The sequence below is a fragment of the Danio rerio genome, chromosome 6, assembly GCF_049306965.1.
Source record: "Danio rerio strain Tuebingen ecotype United States chromosome 6, GRCz12tu, whole genome shotgun sequence".
Lineage (NCBI taxonomy): Eukaryota > Metazoa > Chordata > Actinopteri > Cypriniformes > Danionidae > Danio > Danio rerio.
The window spans coordinates 37,707,624-37,725,731 of record NC_133181.1 but is presented as its reverse complement, the minus strand read 5'-3'; the positions used below and the strand labels follow the sequence as shown (position 1 = coordinate 37,725,731).

Below are 18,108 nucleotides of genomic sequence, written 5' to 3'. Positions count from 1 at the left end.
CAAGAGCCCTCAGGCCTCAAATGCTAGATGGGACCCGAAAGCCAGAATGGGTTTTCAAAGCAATGTCAGTTTCTCTGGATAATTCATGATTAAATGAGTTCAGCCTTTTGGCCTAATGCTCAATTTCAGAAAATCCTCCCCTGCGCATTGCTGTTTGCACCAGCCTGGTGTGGTGAAACTCTTTAGAGGTGCCAGAGGGCTGTTTGGTGTGCTTCATGGGATTTTAAAGATTTGTGGTTTTGATTTTAGTCTTGGATTACCGTTCGATTTCATTTAACAATGTAATTAAAATATTTGCTTTGTTTAATGGTTCAGATTTTTTAGTCTCTCTTTATCAGTCTGGCTCAGTTATGTGTGATTAGCACAAATTGTGTTGGTGTGTGTCGGTTTTAGATTGTTGTTTTGTGTTTATTAATCCCCCCCCCCCTTTTTTTTACTATTCTTATTCAGTTAACTGAATAATAAAAAATGTATTTCTGATTGATTGATTGATTGATTGATTGATTGATTGATTGATTGATTGATTGATTGATTGATTGATTGATTGATTGATTGATTGATTGATTGATTGATTGATTGATTGATTGATCGATAGACATCCTTTTTATTTACAATCTCCTCACTGCTGCTAGCCACCGCACTTATTTTCACGTTTGTTGTTATTCTGACATGAAGTGACAAGTGCATGCACATGGATTCCTTGACCATGTAATAATGGGTTTTAACCACTGCGGTTCGAACTGTAGTTCTGCCGAGTGACTAAAAAGCTATCAGCATGATGGTAAAAAACAGTACATTTCTAGTCAAGCCATTCTTCTGCAATCTCATACCAAAAATGGAAATAAGGGCAGTATTAATAGCTATAAATGTGGGAGAGCGTTGATATTATGTGATTGTATTGTATTGCAATATGGAACAATTAAGTGTTGATGTTAATTCAAAAATAAATCACAAATACTTGAAAACGAGATGATTTAATGACAATAATTCTCTATGGGTACAACTGAATAAATTACAAAATGAGTGTATAAAATGATAAAATATAAACTGATAAAACATATGATATAAATTGTACCCAGCTTAAATGTAAAATCAAAGTTACCTGAGGTAGAAGGGAAGACAAAGGGGGAGGGAGAGAGACAAGGAGAGCTGGCCCAGAAGTTATCCTTATTGCAGAGGAGTCAAAAAAGATGGAAAAAGAAGAGCAGAGCAGGAAAAGACAGAGACGGAAAAGAGAGGGCAGGAAAAGACACAGAGCAGAGTTTTACACCTATTTTGTATCTTTCTTGACCATGTGACTAAAGCCCAAATTGGTGAGACATTCAAACTGACCAATCAACATGTGACCACATCATAAAACCCCCAAAGTCCACACAACAGGCTCTGATCTTATCAGTTTCTGCCTTTGGAGTCAGCATGGACCTTCTTGAGTCAAAAAGACATGTTTTGTCATATAAACAAATGCATATGATAATTTAGCCTCTTACAACCATATACAATTGACTTTGCACTCATGCTCCCCTGGCTTGTCCCATAATCAAGCGTTTTCTCAGAGGATGACAAATGAACAATTCATTGTTGCAGTTCTGATGCGTTTATAGAAAGAAGTAAAAGCCGTTGCAGTGTTTGGGTGCGGTAGTTATGTGTCTGAGGTAATTAGTCTGCTGTTTTAACTGAAATGTGTATATTTCATACAACTTGTGAAGCACATTGATTAGTTCTACCTACATGAATTGCCAAGCCCTCGCAGTATTCGGAAAAGTTCAGATGCTTTCAACTCTGCGCGGCTGGAAAATGCACATGGTTCATGTGCACGCAACTTACTTAACATGTGCGTGTCGCTCCCATATGTGCGTCGTGTAAGTTGTGCGCCTCCATTGGAAATGACAGACGTACACCATAAGCTTATTGCCACTGCTTTCAAGGCGCGTGCTAAGCAGTCACATTTTAATAAAACTATAGTGTTTTATAATGAAACTACATACCAAATATTTTTTTATCGATATTGACAATGGTGTTCTGTCAATAATTATTAAAACCGATTTTATCGCCTAGCCCTAATTTTACATATTAATTTTGTTTTGACAAATTCATGGCAGCCAGTCTTCCTCTCTCTTCACATTCAACAAAAATAGCTTTTAAAGTAATCTGTTTTGTTGTGGTGCAGTTTCCATACATCGTGTTCAGTCTGCATTAATTACATTCATTAATTAACATCTGTTTTCTTCATTTTTTTTTGTCCCTGCAAGCAAAATCATTTCATTGTAGTAGAGAGGAAGCATAAAACAATACACTAGCACTGCAGAGGCTCTTGAAACACAAAGCTTTTTTCATTTTAGCTTGGTTGTATCACCTTGATGTTTGCCTTGCATGATCTTTGCAGCGATCAGCTCTTCTTGCCTAGAAAAGTTCGATTCTTTGTAGTCTACTGAGTGTTCCGTGCAACACAAATATTATTGACTAATATGCACTCTGCAGAATAGCTGAGCAGTTTACTTGTAAAATGTTGATATTTCATCTAGTGTCCTAGCATACCAATGAATTACAATGTCACGGATGAATCACAAAAGGTTGTTTTTCTTTTGAACCTTTACCAAAGAATGAAATTGAAAAGCAGAGATGGACAGATAAACACTTTGTTACAGGCATTTTAGTATTTATGCAGGCTTTGCACTTTCTACACCAAAGATGACATCAAATCATTCGAGCCGTATAACAATAGATGCCTAAAAATGGCGAACTGCGAATGGATATCAACACAGTTACTTCTGCTGTGCTCAGATGTGTAGACTAAATCCTGATAAGGCTTTGGCATTTCGCTCTCTGTGATCTTTCAGACATTATAACAAAGCCTTTTTGTCTTTGTAAAATCATTCAGGCGTAAATTTAGATCACATTTTGAGAGGATGCGCCATAATTCAATGCATGATTAGTTCATTCACTTCCATCCAAATGTTAATGTGTGACAGTGGCATTTAACATTAGTTTGAATGCGTGGAAGACAATAAAAGTCAACAGCTTTATGTTGATGCTTAATCATCTTTAGTGTTCATTAGTTAGCTGTTTAACGGCTCAGACCTTTTTGATTCTCCTTCACACTGTGTCTGACAAGCGTTAACAGCTCTGGGTAGTTAATGGTGGTCTACAAGGTGCCACCAAAGTGAAAAGGGATTTTTTTTTACTTGCCGTAAAAGCTGATATTTGACATTGTTTGATGTTTCTGGTTATTGTACTACATCAATCCTGGAATGACAATGGAGGAAATCCACATGGTCTGTGTTTTAATAGAGACACTGGTTTTGTCTGATCGTTTTGAAGCTGTATTGTTGTCTAGGGTGTGCCGTTGCCCTCAGGCAACTTTCAGTGTCATAACTCTAACAGTGCTCACTGTTTTCTCATCATTTTTTCCAGACACTGTTGTTTGAAATCCATCATGTTAGGGAGTAAGGTAACAGTGTTCACTTACATGCTCAGCGTTTTCGTTTTTAAGATCTTTGAGCGATGTATTTCAGTCCCCAATGCCATGTTCCTGTCCTCAGGGCTGCTTGACTTTGAAAACCTCAGGGGCCGCAAAGCCCTTAAGAACCTTTTTAGCTTGAAAAGCCCTTCAGCTTGATGTTTCGTATTCATGAAGCCAGTAGACGACATGTGGATGGCGGTAGGACGCTTTAAAGCAGCTTTATTCATGAACTTGAGATATCAAAATTCCCTTGATCTGTTGACATATAAGAGGTCTTTGTACTATAAAAAAAAATCCTGTAACTTTCAGAGCTCAAAACATTCTCTCTAATCTAAAAAAAGCTTATATTGAAGACTGTCAGCTAAAACGACAGGTTGTGGAATGTGCAATTTAATTATGTAATAGTAAAACTCCGCCTCTACAGAATAATGCTTCTACACCTGCTTCAACAGACTGCATTTTTAGCTCCGTCCATTTATTTACTTATGAAGTAGCTAATAAAACAAGTCGCATATCTACACAAAAGCTAGAAAACACTTTAAAGACAACAAAAGACATTATGAAAAGGAGGATGAACCTTATTTTTAATGAGTAGGATATTTACTAGAGCATTAACATTCAAGTTTTTCATCAGCTATGTCTATATGTTCAAACAGGACGCTCAGATGATGGGGATCAAAACAGTAAAGGAAATAGCCTACAACTTTTTTTTTTTTAATTCCAATAAGTCTTGATAATCTTATAAGTTAACCTCAAAGAACAGTACAAGATTTTGTTTTCAGTCAATAACCCTCATTATTTATTTATTTATTATATTATAATTTGGTTGCTTTCATTGGTCAATTAGATATTTATTATCATAGAAATTAACTAATAAAGTGGCTGGTTTGTGTTTGTATCCCATTTGAATCACTCGTCTGCAACAGTCTGCAATTTTTTAGTCTTTGGTTTGGTTTAATTTAGTTTTAGGTTTGGTTTAGTTTAGTTTAGTTGTAGTTTAGTCTAGTTTTGGTTTTTATTTAGTTAAGTTTAGTTTAGTTTAGTTTGCTTTGCTTTGCTTTGCTTTGGTTTAGTTGAGTTTAGTTTAGATTAGATTAGATTAGTTTAATTTAGTTTAGTTTCAGTTAAGTTTTGATTTTATTTAGTTTTGTTCTATACTAAACAGAAATAGAGCTATTCAAACTGTTGTACATGCCACACATGTATTATTTTACAACCATATAAAAATAAAAGAGAAAAAGAGATGCTTATTTCTGTGTTGTTGTCAATATTGTGAATAATGGCAGGTCCCAGCGAATGACAGAGAAAGACACAATCATTTTATTCTAACATATTGTAGTTAGTATAATAAATTGTTTAAACATGATAATTCTAAAATCAGGGCTACTCTATTAATATGGGGGGATGGGGGGGTCATAGTCATGATAATTCTGGCCAATATTGTAATCAGGATTATTTAAAATAATCATGAATGGGCCATTCGGCCAAAATTCACTACAAATGTCACAATTCTAAATAGCAGCAAAATCCTCACCATTTGCGTGAAAAATGTTTTATGATTTGATGATGAGCCTTATTTGTCACAACACCGTTACATGAAGCAAAATTTGACCCCTCTGACCATAAACAAACATCCCACATTTCAGGGGAAGACAGGTCAGTCAAGTGGTAGCATAGAAAAGTACTGATTAAATTGGGCTTTTGCCGAGGGACAAATGAGAACAGCTGAAAAGGGGGAGGGATATGATGTAATAGTCATTTTATCCTAATCATTGCTGTGTGTGTGTGTGTGTGTATGCGCGTGCGTGCGTGCGTGCGTGCGTGTTTTGTTCGAATAAGTTTAAAAAATTGCACATCTCTAGCTAAATTAAGTATGTGTTTCCAGAAATAGACAGCATGTGCCATTCTACATATTTTATTTATAATATAAAAACGTTTTTGCGTTTACCATTGAAAGTAACTTTTGCAAATTTCAAACATGTTTACATTTCATACAGTACTTCTCAATGCCATTACTAAAAGCTTCTTGTCTACACAACCAAAAAGTACAAAAACTAATTTGTGTGTACCATTACTATATACATTCTGTCTATTCCATCTATACATCTCTAACAGAGTCAAGGATGTCTCAGAAAAGGAAAAAAAAGAGTCAATAAACAGGATTCAGCAATCTGCCTAGAAGAAAGCCCTGAGCGGAAAAGAAATGAGGGCATTTGTGTGGCTGCTAGCAAATCTCAGTCAGTCCAGCCGTGAGCCAAACGCTGCTCTTTCACCCTCAGTGCCTCAGTTCTGTCCACAAGTGTTTAACCAACACCTCACATATACACATCCCTCAACATATTGCACAGGACAGCCAATATGTCTAGACTACAGACATGAGTTACAACATTTCGCTCCCAAGCTTGTTGTATTTCACATGCTGCTCAGTGTGTTGTTTCATGTCTGACTGGAATATCAAACATGCAAAAAAAATCCTGATTTACATTCACCCCTTTAAGTTTGGTTCTTGCATAATGAATACACAGCACTCCTGCATTGTTTTGCCAATTATCAAAAAGACCAGCATAGTAATGGTGTGCTTGAGAAAGGCTTGCATTGTAATACTCAGCATATTTTCTTTTTTTTTCATGCTAGATATGCTGATGTTCTCAGGCAGTGCTGGATTAGTTTGTTTCATCTAATCTGCTTTTAAATGCATTGCTTTCAAGTACGAAACATGCATCGCAGACCATCAGAGACCTCGGAACTTTTTTATCTTATTTTTGTGTGCTAGATAAGAAGTTGTTTTTTTTATGCTTGGAAGGATACGTGTAGGAATCAAGATTCATCCGAGTTGATGCTCAGGATGACAGTCAGCTTATCTGCTTTGTGCAGTCGATACACACTTTGAAACGAACTTTCCTGTGATGTGTTTTGACTAGTGGGCGTTTTAATAATCTTATCCTCAGATGAACCTCCTAATATGTATTTTTTGGCTATCGGATACATATTCATTGCTAATGAAACATCCCTACATTCTTCCCCGTTAATTAGTAGCAACATTAAAAAGTGAGCCATCAATTCAACATTTATATTTCCAAAGAGTTATGTTTGGTTCTTAGTCTCTCTTTTTTATGTGCATCTGATTGACAGGTTAACCTCTTTAACTGTTTATTTGATATTGCATGTTTAAAACAATGATGTCCTATATATGATCTAATATTTGTTAAAAAAGATTAAAACCAAATATTTTCTTTAACATCTGTTCAAAATATTAAGAAATTAATTCAAATTTAATATAAAGTGAAGTGGTATCACTTGTGGCCTAGTGGCCTTTGCTGGTACAGCAGCTCACAGAGACCTGTTTTTAGTAATATAAGTACAACATTTGCAATAAAAATCATTAGCTTGGAGCAGTGTCTTGATTTGATCTGGATTGGGTGTGGTAAATCAAATTTTAATATAGTAACATTTTTATAAAATAAAAAATTGAAGAGTTCAGATGCAAAAGCTGTTAATTGCCACTTCCACCAAAGATGAGCTAATGACATTAAGTGAATGCTTTAGGCACGTAGTACAAGTTTAACAAATATTTTGCTTCAAATCATCCAAATCCCAGCATCAGCACATTCAAAAACAACAGTTCGTTTGCAAAAGCCTCTAAACGCCAGCAAAAGCTGCTATTTTCTGAGAACCAATCAGAAGGTGCGAATCAAATCATATGTTTTCAATTTTACGGCTCGCTGATATGCCGGCTTTTATGAAGAGACTATTTTATTCCGCTTCCGAATGTCAGTGAATGGCAAATGAAAATGTCCATACCACAAAACTCTTTGCATTATAAGAAAAAGGAAAACATACTGAACAGTCGAGAGTGTAGCATGCATTCATAACGTATTTTTGTTGTTTTGATGTTTTGCAATGTTTTTACACTACTTTATTTCAATCTAACAAGCTTACAGTTTAAAATCTCTGCAATGTTTACATTGCTTTATTTACATTACATCTAAATCCCAAATATCAGAAATGACCACAGATTGTTAAGATTTAATTAATGTCAGTTTTAAGGTTGTTGATTAATGCTCGTACTTGACAGATTTTATTCATTCATTTTCCTTCTGCTTAGTCTCTGGTTTATCAGAGTAACCCTGATACACAGCAGAATGAACCACCACTTACTTGACAGATTTATGTATTTTTAATTTTATGTGGTTTGTGTAATGTGTTTTTTGTTTGGTAATTTAAAGTTTAGTGATTTTATTAGTAATCAAATAATTAAACTGTCCTGTCACAATACTGTAGGCGGATTTTAAAAGTTTTTGCAAAAAACCCACAAGTGGATTTAGCTGGTTTTGGCGCAAAAGAAAATCTACCTTTTTAAAAAGCAAAGAATTGTCTAAAGTGACATTTTTGAAAAAAGTGATTTTATTTACTAGCTAATAAACAACCTATTTATTATCTATAAAATGAAACTTCTGAACCTAATCAGAGGAGCCTGATAGACAATGCTCATTTACAAAAAAAAAGAGCTCTGATGGATTTTGTGGTTTTTGCATCTGAAGTTTTCATTTGTACTTTATTACAATAAACTTAAACAGCTAAACATAGCCTACATAAATGAAGAGTTAATCTCCTATTAAAGCAATGGTATTGTAAAGGATGATAATTAAAATATATTAGCAAAAATAACTATAAGCAAAAGAGAGCAGGCGAAAAACATTCCATGTTCGATAATGAAAGGATGATGGTAACATTAGGCCCATTAATGTTAACGTTAGGCCTAGTAATAATCTTTTCAAAAAATTGTTAAAGTAAAAGCAGCAACCGATGCTCCTTACAAAACAATCTGGAGCTTTTGAAAGCAGCAGGACCGTGGGTGCACAAACATCATTTTTTTCCCTGTCGGTTACAAAGAGAACAAATTGCACCAGTTGTGTTTTCTGACACAGTTGCTTAATGCAAGAAAACGGGACTGTGCATGCTTTTAGAAAACTTGGTTTATATAACCTTTATAAAGAGTGTTAGTGAGCAAAGCTAAAGAAAACTTTAAAACCCCAAACTAATATTGAATCTGTGACAAAGTCTACACTTGTGGGCTGAAATGTCTAGGTAGAAAGTTGTTGTCCAGAAGTAGCTGTAAATTTGGAAAAAAAACTTCATGCAGGTTGTCAGAAGTCTGGCAGTACTACACAAAGCCTGAATGACATTGTGTACAAATCTTTAAAAAGCCAAGAGTTTCTTACATGGAGTTTTATATACTGTACTTGTCCTCAATGCACAACCCATGTGAACTTTCCTAAAAAACTTGGGGGGAAAAAAAGAAAAACATCACACCAGTAAAAAAAAAAAAAAAATGGATTCACATGGGAACAGAAGAGATATAATTAGAGCAAAGGCTCCCCTAGCTCTAGACGATCCAAGTCAACTGCTGTGGCATTTCAGAAAATAAGACCTTTATGTAAGCTGTAGCACCTATATTATTATACAGTAAGGTTATTTAATAATCATTCTCTTTTATTAAATTCTCAGCAGATGCTGTAAAATAATGAAATATAATAAGGTAATATGTTTTAATAATAGCTGTGTACACTATAAATCGCAATAGTATTTTGTCACTGAAAGATTCTGCTTCTTAAGCACAAAGTATACCTTTATTTACAGATTTTTGTATGAACACGGCCTTTCAAAATGAAGTCCATATGTGGGCATGCACACACACACACAAACACAAACACACACATGTGTATTAAAAAAGATCCATCTCTGTCCAAAATATGCACTTTTTTATCCAAAAGTTGCAGATATGTTTGAATCACTCCTTCAGAATGGGCATTTGTTGTTTTCATCCTCTTTCCTTTTCTGACTGCAAACCTGTGGCCATTCTTGATGCCTTGTGCAAAATGCAAACATGTAGAAACTTGGCAGTTTCATAAAGTATTGGTTACTAAATATGCACAATTTAATATGTGACTAAGCCTTAAGGTCAAAACATTTGTTTTTCTTTTTTTCTGTTTTTGATTTAATTAATTATTAAGTACTGACCTTCTTCGGTATTTGTCATTTAAAGAAATTTGGTTACAGCAAAAAACTTATCTGGAAGAAATAAGAAATTTGATCACACATGTGTTTTTGTAATGGCATTTGTTTTCTGTTAAACTTGAGACAAACTTGACAAACTGAAAGTTAAAATCATTTCATTATTTTGTTGCGTTAAATCTAATCAAATGGAAGCATTGATTACTCAACGTTTACTTGTTTCAAACTTGTTTCATGAGTTTCTTTCTTCTGTTAAACACAAAGGAAGATTTTTTGAAAAATGTAACCATTGACAGTATCAGTATCTGTTTTTCCTACTATGGGAGTCAAGGCTTAGATAATGTTTTTTTTTTTTTTTATATCTTTTTTTGTGTTTAAAAGAATAAAGAAACTCATAAATGTTCGGATGCACTTGAGGAAGTAAACAGTGAGTACATTTTCATTCTTGCATAAACTGTCCCTTAAAAATGAGTCTATTTACTGATTCAAATAAACTTTTAGCAAGTCTCCAGTTGATTGAAATTATCTGTTAAAAGCAAGTATCAACTATGCAGTTAACGATTCACTCATTCAAATAATTTTTTACAAGCGAGTCCCCAGTTAGCAGACTCACTAATTAAAATAATCTGAAAAGATTGAGTCTCCAGTTAAAAATTCAGTGATCCAAGTTGTTAAAGAGCCCCTATTTTGCATTATTCATTCATTCATTCATTTTCTTTTTAGCTTAGTCCACTTATTAATCAGGGGTCACTACAGCGGAATGAACCGCCAAATTATTTAGCATATGTTTTACGCAGCGGATGCCCTACAAGCTGCAACCCATCACTGGGAAAAACACTCATTTACACTACGGAGAATTTAGCTTACCCAATTCGCCTAAAGCGCATGTCTTTGGACTGAATGCTACCCCCTGCACCACCACATTGCCCATTTTGCATTTTAAAGGTCATATTTTGGTTTTGGGGTCTCCAACATCAGGCTGATAGGCATGCAAGGTCAAAAACACATCAATGTCTCATAATATGCCAATTATTTTACCTAATTATACCAACAACGCCCATATGATTCGTTCAGCGTCTCATGTGTTCCCAAACCCCTCCTTAGTGTAAAGCTAATCTGCTCTGATTGGTCCAATGACCCAGTCTGTTGTGATTGGTCGACTGGGTTTAGCCCATAACAGAGAGAAATGCCCATTATGAAGTAGCACACAGAGTGTGTGATAACCCAATGCAGGAATGCAATAAAGCAGTGTAGTTAAACACCAGTATATTACTCTAATCTTAAATCTAACCCCAAGTAAAAACAGCGACACACATTCAGAATTAATCCACGCAGTGGCAAAAATTTGACTATTTTGAAAATTGACCGCACCAAGTGTGGTAGGAATAGCTGATGTTGGCCATAGCAAAGGCAAGCGGCACAGGATTGCGAGTTCAGAAATGCATTTAAATCAGTAAAGGAAAAAGCATGCAACACTTTTCCAATGTGGTTTTGGATGCAATATATGAAAAATATATGAAAATATATGAAAAATATATATAACTCTCAGGTTAATACAGACTTAACCTGAGAGACACAGTTCATGCACTAATCTATAATATATATGTGATTATAAGACATGCGGAGCGATTTCAAGTTACAACACACAAATAATCATTTTGCAAACTACACAAAACGAGGCAACAATTTTAATCACACTTACATGTTATGATCCAGAGGAAGAAGAAACTGGTCCATATACAGTACTGTAATGCTGTGTTCACACCAGACGCGGTATGCACGGATAAATCTCGCTATTCACGTGTTGACAAATGAATATTTTGAGTTTACTCGCTTCTTTCATGTGTCAAATCAGAGTCATTCGCGCATAAAATTCACTTCACAATAGACGTGGATTCACATGATGGGTTGGGCTTCTGTCTGCCCTGTGACTCTAGCTACTTGAAAAACAATGTTGATTCGTTTTGGAGCCATGCCTGAGTCCACTATATCCATTCTGAGGTGCACCAAGCTCTGTGAGCTCATTAACTCTTCCAGAAACTATAACTGGATGATGGAGGCTTTCAGCGGTGCTTCAGACTGAGCCGAGCCCAATTTGATAAACTGTTGTCCAGTGTCGGCAGTAGGATTTCCACCATGCCGTTTTATTCCACCTCATTTGCGTGTATCGCGCTGCAGGATTTCTATACCCGTCTTTGCATTGACTTACTATGTAAACCACTCACGCTTGACACTCCTTCCACGTCTGGTGTGAATGCAGCATAACAGTTACTGACAAAGTCCATGTCAAAGTGTGACAAAGTCTCATACATAATAGTCTCTGCTGCTCTTTACTTTAATAACAAATGGCCAACAAATCCCATGTTGTAGCATAGGTTTCAAAAATCTGACAAATGACAGGAGCGAACACAGCACACGGTTGACTATACTGTGGGATTGTTGTGAAAATGAACTTTATTCCCCGTAGCCAAATCTCCATCTGTCAGTGATCACATGTCATGATCAGTCCTGTGATCACCCACGCTTCGCTAGTGTCTGAAGGCAAGGTCGTGTTCACATTTCATATTTGGTGATTAGCACATCATATTTGGTGATGTATCGTATTGACGTTGATGTGTTTAAGCAAAAGATCTGAAGCCAACTTAATTCATTTATTCGACTCTGAGTCAACTATTTCGTTAAAGAATCAATAGTTTTAAACACGGTGCACCTTTAGATTTAAACCGGATATAAGCTGGATGTTTTTATTCACTTAGTGCTGTGTTACACTGCATGCAAGGTCATTTTCAAAAACCTATAATAGGGGCTCATTAAGTTAGACTGTATCTTTACTTAAAAAGTCACTGGATCTGGGGGTAGTTGTGGTGGTAGTAGTAGTTCAGTGTACAATATGTTTTGATGATATATGACAAGCTTTTCAAAAAATTAAATGTATTCTTTTTGTAATAAATAAGTACATCAAAAATCTTCTGGAATTTAACGCAAGTAAAATTAAGAGGGAGTAGTTTTCACGGAAGTAACATTTTATTGGCCTATCTGTACTTTTCACTCAACTTCTTGATTTCTGTACTTCATCCACCTCTGCAGAGGAAACATGTGCTGCAGTTTTAGCTCAGTCCCCTGTGAAACGGTCTCTAGAGAGTCAAGTTTGTGGAGCATGACAGACAGTTCCACTAAGTCCTTATTTGACCCATACCAAAAAAGCTCAGGTGTTCACGGATCCTGAGGAAACTTGTCACTAATGCATCAGGCTTTTAGTAGCTGCTGTTAATTACGCATCCATCACATAATCACAGATAAAACTAATTAGGTTTTTCTGCCGCGGTTAATTGAAAGCTCTCAAATGAATGGGGCTTCCCTTGATACCTTTTAACAGATGTGTTTTCTTCAGCCGTTTACCAAAGTCTGCTCTGCGCGGTGTTTTCTGTTACGCAGCAAAAAAAGAACGCAGATTCAAGAGCAGATGATAGTGTAATTATTCCCCGTGGAGTGATGGAAATATTCCAGAAACCATCATAGATAAACTATATTTGCATTTCCTGAAGGAAATACTGGTGCTTGCAAAGCAGCAAAAGCACATTCTCTGCGAAAATGAAATGTCAGATTAGAACAGTCATAAAATTTGTTGCTGTTATAATGGCTCATGTCTGTCAGCTGAGTATGATAGTCAACTCACAACATCGTCCCTGTGAAACCTTTGCTATGTAAATGTGTTTAGAAGACAGATCTCAGTTTGGTATGAAAATAAATGTAATAAAGACCAGCTGTATTACATTGTTTGATTAGATTTTGAATAGCAAATGTTGTATTTTATAATTTATCTTATTTAAACCAAAGTAAACCATTTTGTGGAAAAAAAAAACTCTCTTTTTTATTTGCATAATTGTAAGTATAAGTACAAAAAAAGCTAATTTAATATTGCCTAATCAAATGAAATCTCTTTCAGTGAATGCCAAGATTTTTTTAGACACACACACACACTTGAACTCTTGATGTGATTAAGAGCACATTCCTGCTTTTCATTTATTCATCTGTAATATGCCAAATTACATGACTGCTTCTGTTTTTTATCTAATTTCTTTTTTCATGACTGAATTTCCCAATTTCATCCACACTTTACACCTTATTACAGAAATCATATAGAGGCCCTATACATGTTCATAGTTTATTTCCCATGCCATGTCTCAAACATTATTGGAAGCCTTTTTTATTGATTGAGCTGTGCAATCTGTTCATCAATGAATTATTGAGAAATCAAGCATAATGTTTCAGTCCACACACTCAATAGTGTCACACTCCGTTTTCATCCATGATTTGTGTGGTGTGAAGTGAATGTTTTCATATATATATATATATATATATATATATATATATATATATATATATATGTAACATGAACAGTATAATTCACATAATTTATTCCCCGGACACACTATCTAGATGTTTCAGCCTTTTGTTGTTTTTTTTGTTTGTTTGTTTTTTACCAAAAGGGCCCGTTTTGATTTCTCTGCAATGGCAAAAATATGAGTACACGAATAACAAATAAGGTGTTTATTTGCACTTTAAACCCTTTCCACTTTAATTAAAATCATAAAATTATCAAATTGCAATGTGTGAAAACTATGGAGTTTAAACTGCGCCAAAACAATCTGAATTTGAATTGTCTTCATTTGAGTTATTAACAATTGTAATTTAATAAAACTAAAATATTATAGGCCATCAAACATACATGCCATAAAAATACATAAAAGTCTGACTTTAAAAGTTTAGTTGTCTTAAATTTCAGATGTTCAATATTCCAGTTATGAAATGTAAGTTAAGAAATTCCAAACAATTTTTATTGGCATATATTATATATTATTTATGAAATACAATTATTAATAAATCAAGTTTTTCATAGACTTCAGGTTCCGTTCAAGTCACAAGTCCAAATATTGTAAAAAGAAAAACATTACAAAATTGTTCAAGTATGTAATGAACAAAGATCAACATTTGTTAAATCGAAGTTAATGCACAGTATCTTGTGTTATTTTTACTCTGACATTTCTGTGTGATGCCTACAATACTACAATAGTGTCATCATGTGTCTCTGGCTTTTATTAACACTCCATTTTCACACTTTGTACTGTAAAATCATTGCATTTTCGTTTGAGTGCAAGTCCAGTTCAGTTTGAAAAAACTGAAAAAGCAAAAGCCTGCTGGTTGCCGATCACAGATATCTTTAAAATGACAGTTTTTCGTATTTTGTGATTCAGGTTTTTTGTTTTTCACTTATTCTTATTAATCATTAGAATTGTATTATGGGAATCTTTTTTTTTTTCAATAACTTTATACCTTGAAAAGATTACAAAGTGAGTTTTATGGAAATTTGTAATAGTTTGAAGTGTTATATTGTTTGGGTTAGTGTTGGTTATTATGCTGCTAAAACCTGGTAATAAGCTGCCAGTACATTTTCTTTTACAAACTTAGTTCTCTATATATTATCTCAATATCAATGTCTCAAACAACTAACATTTCAATAAAAGTCATTATTAAAACCGCAGAGTTGAATTTTCAACATCAAAAGTTGACGGAGCAGAGATCAACATCTAGTAATACAATTTACAACCGTAAATAAACAGAAAACAAAACATTTTTTACAGTGCATGTTTGTTGTAAAAAAGCAACCGATTCTGATTTTTGGTCAGAAGATCATTGTATCTACTCTGAATGTACTGTAGTATCTGTCTGCGGTCTCTCTGAATGAGGTAGATTCACTGGGTGAGCAGGTGTTGTTTACAACATGTCTCTCTGCAGCACTGCCCGAATAAACAGCTGTCAGTAGGCAAATATACACATACACATACACACACACACACACACACACGCACGCACACACACACACACACACACACACACACACACGCACACAGAAGAAAATTCTCATCAACCAACACAAACCACTGCTCTGCCAAAGAGTGAGAAATGAAAACTGAGAAGTCGAGGAGAATATCTTTTCCAATATAGTTCATGCAATATGGTTTGACATCAATTCAATCTTAAGTAAAAGTCCCCTTTGCTGAGTGCATCGTTTGAATGGATATGAAAAAATGAGTCATTTTTGCCATATGATCGTGAATTTTTTAAAGATGAACTCGCTCTGCCAATAGAGTCACTCAAAGAGAAATAACAGACCTTATTCATTAATATGGTGTCATACTATATGGGTAAAAGTTCTCACGTCACACTGTAAAATTGCAGGGTCCCACACAATTCATTCATGTTGTCCCAACATAAATTCATTATTATTTAATTAATATTTAATTGATAGTTAATTAAGTTAACATAAAATCTTTAGTAGATTGAACATAAAGCAATTGAGTTGTGCCAAAAATATCAAAATAATTGTATTGTTTAAGTTTATTTTATGTGAGTAGTTTGAACAAGCAGAAAAAATATTCTCAGAGATTAAGATTCTCAAAACCACTTAATAAATGATGAAATGCATTCATGCCCACCATGACAAACATGACATTGGATGCGAGGAACTGCTGGAAGATTGTAGTTTTAATGGAATTTTTGATATCGCGTGCCAAATGGGAGAAAAAAACCCTCCACATTTCTCGGTAGATGATGAGATTCGGTAGGTGCAAAGGATAGCGTGAAAGAGCTGTGTATAGACCTGTCACAAAATACAGTGAGAATCATACGCGGCAAAAATCCTACACAATGGTAATAGTTTAATTAAGATGTTTACATTCGAGGAGCAGCATTTACAGCGGATCTTTCTGTCCATAATATTGTAGTGATAATAACGCACTGTAAACTTAGTAACTAAATCATTTTGACTAAGGTATGTCTTTAAAAACTGAAAGAGTGCTGCTGACGATACTAACTAACTTCTGCCATCTGAATAAACATAAACAAAGAACACTGATCACACGCTTACCAAATCCATAGAGACAGGACAATCAGCACGAACTGAACTGCGTCTTTTTTTAAAGAAGACGGGTCTCGGGTAAAAAATGTTGCTTGCAAACATTTTTTCGTCATGTGTTATATGAGCACTGTAATCCACACGTTTGTGGACACGCAAGCTGTGCTCTCATCGCAAGGAAATTGGAAACAAAACCATACGTCACATTTATAAACACATATTTATAAACACAACACTGACGACCCATGTCTCCGAACTCTTCTACTACTTGTTTGACTTACGGTTGGTAACATAACTTGGGGTCTCTCTGCCATTTGAACACTGTAAATGTAAAAACAGTCTTCAAAGCTACAGTATTTTTTAGATTAGATTAGATTCAACTTTATTGTCATTACACATGTACAAGTACAATGCAACGAAATGCAGTTTAGATCTAGCCAGCAGTGCAATAGCAGTAAGTGCAGGATACAGGTATATCCTGTACTTGCTGCTATGGCACTGCTGGTTAGACCTAAACTGCATTTCGTTTCAGTTTAAGTCATTTATATACACATCTATATCGTGCATATAAATGAAGTTGCACCTCATTCACAATAAAACCAAGTTTTTTATAAATTAATGCTGACAACTCAAAGATTGTACTCGCGTTGTACCGGCCGGTACAGACATCCAATCTCCATGCTGGAATTTACACAATAATCTCATTGCTGTGACGTAGCTTCAAAACATTTTTCAAACCAGAAGAACGAATTTGCTCAGATAACGCAAAAACAACCAATTGTTTTTTGTATTTTTTTTTATAAAAATAGTGTCCTAATAATGTTTTAGCAACATGGGACATATATATGACTGTCGACATCTAAAAAAAATTGTGCTTCGGTGTTACGTGACCCTTTAAAGACTAGATGCAGTTTCAAAGCATATTCCAGCACAGAATGTATTTTCATTGTCATTATAATTTGTCTGTTTGTTTTTTATTTTATTTTATTTTTTTATAAGGAATACTTTTGTTAGACTATTACTACATCTGTAATAATATGATGTGCCACCATTCAAACGTTTAGGATCTGTAGTATTTCTAAATAACTTAGCTAATAATAAAAAAAATAATTTCTGCCATTGTCTCTACACATGAACCTAAATAAGAAATCATTTTATCCTACAAAAAGATACTTGAAACCATAGATGTTCATGTTTGATTATTTTTTTCGCTCAGGTTTGGACCGTCTAGCCTTTAGTTTAGTGATTCAGCAGCAGATGATGCTAGGTTATTTCAAAGGGATCTTCGCAGTACATCAATCTCAGCCAAAATCAGTCTCATCTCCGGCTGCTTCTGTTCCCTCTTTTAGTATGTGGGAGGTCAATATCTGACAGCTGGCCTTACCATATTTTTTTCTATGCTGGCCATGGTATAAATAAGTTGGCAGTGTAGGGTAAAAACTAACAATTTGTCACAGTCGACTGCCTCCCAGCCCTCTTGAGCTCTGTTTGTTTGCACAGCTCCTCTCACTGCAAACGGCATCGTAATTAATATCTGAGTCTCAGCAGGGGGGAGAGAAGAGACGTGTTTGACCACAGAGCTGGTCAGAGTGATGCGTGTTTCCCAATAGAAACATGCAGTTGTTAATAACTTTGGCTGGAGCACGGGGGGCTGAGTTGGAGTTTGTTGCAGATGTTCTAATGATTGCTAAACTTAAAACACAGGCCTTATGAATTC

The 18,108-nt window shown here is 35.0% G+C and overlaps 1 protein-coding gene across 1 annotated transcript in view; it reads left to right on the top strand.

Annotated features, from left to right (window-relative positions):
* Positions 1-18,108, top strand: part of nos1apa (nitric oxide synthase 1 (neuronal) adaptor protein a) — a 174,623-nt gene that overhangs the window by 133,382 nt on the left and 23,133 nt on the right. The window lies entirely within an intron of this gene.